This window comes from Euprymna scolopes, chromosome 8, assembly GCF_053919585.1.
Source record: "Euprymna scolopes isolate OS-2025 chromosome 8, ASM5391958v1, whole genome shotgun sequence".
NCBI classification, from domain to species: Eukaryota; Metazoa; Mollusca; class Cephalopoda; order Sepiida; family Sepiolidae; genus Euprymna; species Euprymna scolopes.
Genome location: NC_136489.1, coordinates 52,141,222 through 52,143,956, shown reverse-complemented (window position 1 = coordinate 52,143,956; position 2,735 = coordinate 52,141,222). Strand labels below are relative to the sequence as shown.

Sequence of the window (2,735 nt, the reverse complement as noted above, 5' to 3'; positions counted from 1 at the left end):
TTTGAGCATAATTTGAGTTTGTTTGGGGTAAATTCCTTACCTTTGGAACAGATGACTTCCGTTTCTTTTAATTCAAATGCGAATAATTATAATAAGAAACAATTTTTTCGAGATACGTCAGCGGTCATGGAACCAATTAATTACATATCTCAAGGTATTACTGTGTGTTTTGAATAGATTAATCAAAATTTAACATAATCCAGCGTAATTTTAAAAATCATCATTTTATCAACAAATCTCTCGAGACAGTTGTTGCAACTTTTAAATACTTCCATTTTTAAACGTAAATTAGCTTTATTTGTCGCGTGCAAGCGACTCTATAAGTCACTCTGTCGAACCGTTGGTCGATCTGTCGGTCGGTCGGTCGGTCGGTCGGTCTGTCCGTAACACTTTTGTGCTTGGCCTTTTAGGTTAAGAAAAAAGGTAAGTTGTTAATAGATGCTGTTCTTAGCTTTTTAAGCTTTTCTTGGCCTTTGGGCCAGGATCAAAGTGTAGTACCTGTTCTGGCAGATACTGCAAGCAAAGACCATATGTGGGGGCGATCCCACAGATAAGCCTTGGTCAATGTAGGGGCAACCCTTTATACCAATTGTCACTATCCAGCTCCCCTACTCCCCGGGGAGTTGGTCCCCATTTCCCCTTCACTCCTCACATTAAAAATCGGCCTTCTGCCTAATTTGCTCGGTGGAGGAGCAAATAAATACCACTTTTCTTGGCATTTTGGCCAAGATCAAAGTGTAGTATCTGTTCTTACTACATGCAGTACTTATTGTTATATAAAGTGCGGAATCACTTTTCTGTATTAATTTAATATAAAATGATCACCCAATTTACAACCAGTCAGTCTCAAAGCCATTCAAGTCATTCTCCAGATCATTCAAGTTGTTTTTGCAGGATTCCAGTTATTTTTTAAGCATTCAAGTCATTCTTAAGGTCATTCAATTCATCCTTAAGTTCATTAAAGTCATTCTAAGTCATTTACTTTTTATTTATTTAAATCGTTTCAGCCCGTTTTTCGACCATTTTAATTTATCTTTAAGAATTTCATGTCAATTCTACATTCACGCATTCATTCATTAATTGAGAGCACGCGACTAATGGTTATCGGCCTTGTTTATTTAAACGCTGCCAGTAAAACTAATATAATAAATTAAATTCAAACTACATTCAATAAATCAATTTAAATAATATTCTTTAGCAGAAGAATTAAAAGAATTCTTATAGTATAAATCGTAAATAACAGAGTTAATTATTAAAATATATTTTCTTTAATGTAATATGTAAATTAGATAACTTATTAAATAAATGATGATCGATTAGAAGTGTATATAAGCCTGTTTTTGGTTTGTATTAATTTGTGAAACAGTCTACTCTTTGTATATATTAATACAATTGTGAACAAAGAGATAGGACTACAACTTTATTATAATATTCAATAAGATTCGTATATATATATATATATATATATATATATATGTATATATATATATATATATATATATACTAACACGCACCCACATATAGGGAGGTGTTAAAAGGCTATCACAATAGAAAGAATGGAGAGCTGTCGATGTATAGAAAGGAAGACAAAAACAAGTGATAGTGATATTATATAAATCTCTATAACAAACGAACCAACCAATTGTACACACAACTCCATAAACTCTCGGCTTTCCTGAATGACATTTACGCTTTATATAAATGTTAATTTCAACAATAGTTTTGCCGCGGATAACGTTAGCTGAGCGGTTTGTTCCTCGCTAATCTAGTTAGGGGTACTTTCGTGGCCGGGTTCGATTCTTCCGACCGGCAGTATTCGTGACTCCCTGCAGTGATGATTCCTGAAAGGTTGAAACACTATTGTCTGTGGGTATATATTTTTGTGTATTAATATTAAAAACCCTTTCTTCTAGTTATTTAAAAAAAAGTATATATATATAGTAAACGATGAGGAACAAAATTTACATAGAAGTTTATTACATCATCAGGTCAATGAGGAGGAAAGAGAAGAAAAAGTGAAGAAAAATGACTTAGGCATTTTTAATCTAAAGTTTATGGACTCGGATCTAAATCCAGTTTACTCTTTTTTTTTTTTTTTTTTTTTTTTTTTTTTTTTTTTGCAGACGCATCCTTAATATATACCAAAAATGAAGTTATTTTCCATTGTAAGCATACGAGAAAATTCAAATACACCCACTTCCTAACCCCTACAGATACATCACCACCATCTTCTCTTTTATCTTAATACTCTATTCGTCTTTCCGTCTTCTTTTATGTATCTTTGCTATCTTCTAATCGTTTTTCCCTTCATTATTTGTACCCAATGTTAATTTATTATTTGGCATTTTAGTCTATTTGGATTCTAATATATGCACACTACGTGTTTCAGCTGTCCTTTCATTCTATCCGACATGGGTATTAGATACTTTTTATACAATACTCTCATATTTATTTTTATAATCTTTTATATTTCAAGATTTTTCCGGAATAATTGATTTAAACCAACAAAGTACCAGTACAATATTAGAAAATATACTTACTATGTTTGTAATGTGAAATGTATAATTTTGTTCTATTTTCGGAAAAAAAGACATTGGTGTTCAAAGTGTGTATGGCGTTTATGACATATAGTGAGTGAGATTTTTAGACATATCATCGCTAGAAATTGTAAAAAGTGTAATGCAATTTCTATTCTTTTTGGAATGAATGTAACCGATAGAATTCAAAAAAGTGTT

The 2,735-nt window shown here is 31.7% G+C and overlaps 1 pseudogene; it reads left to right on the top strand.

Annotated features, from left to right (window-relative positions):
• Positions 1–704: 704 nt before the first annotated feature.
• Positions 705–830, top strand: LOC145284263 (U2 spliceosomal RNA; annotated as a pseudogene).
• Positions 831–2,735: the final 1,905 nt, after the last annotated feature.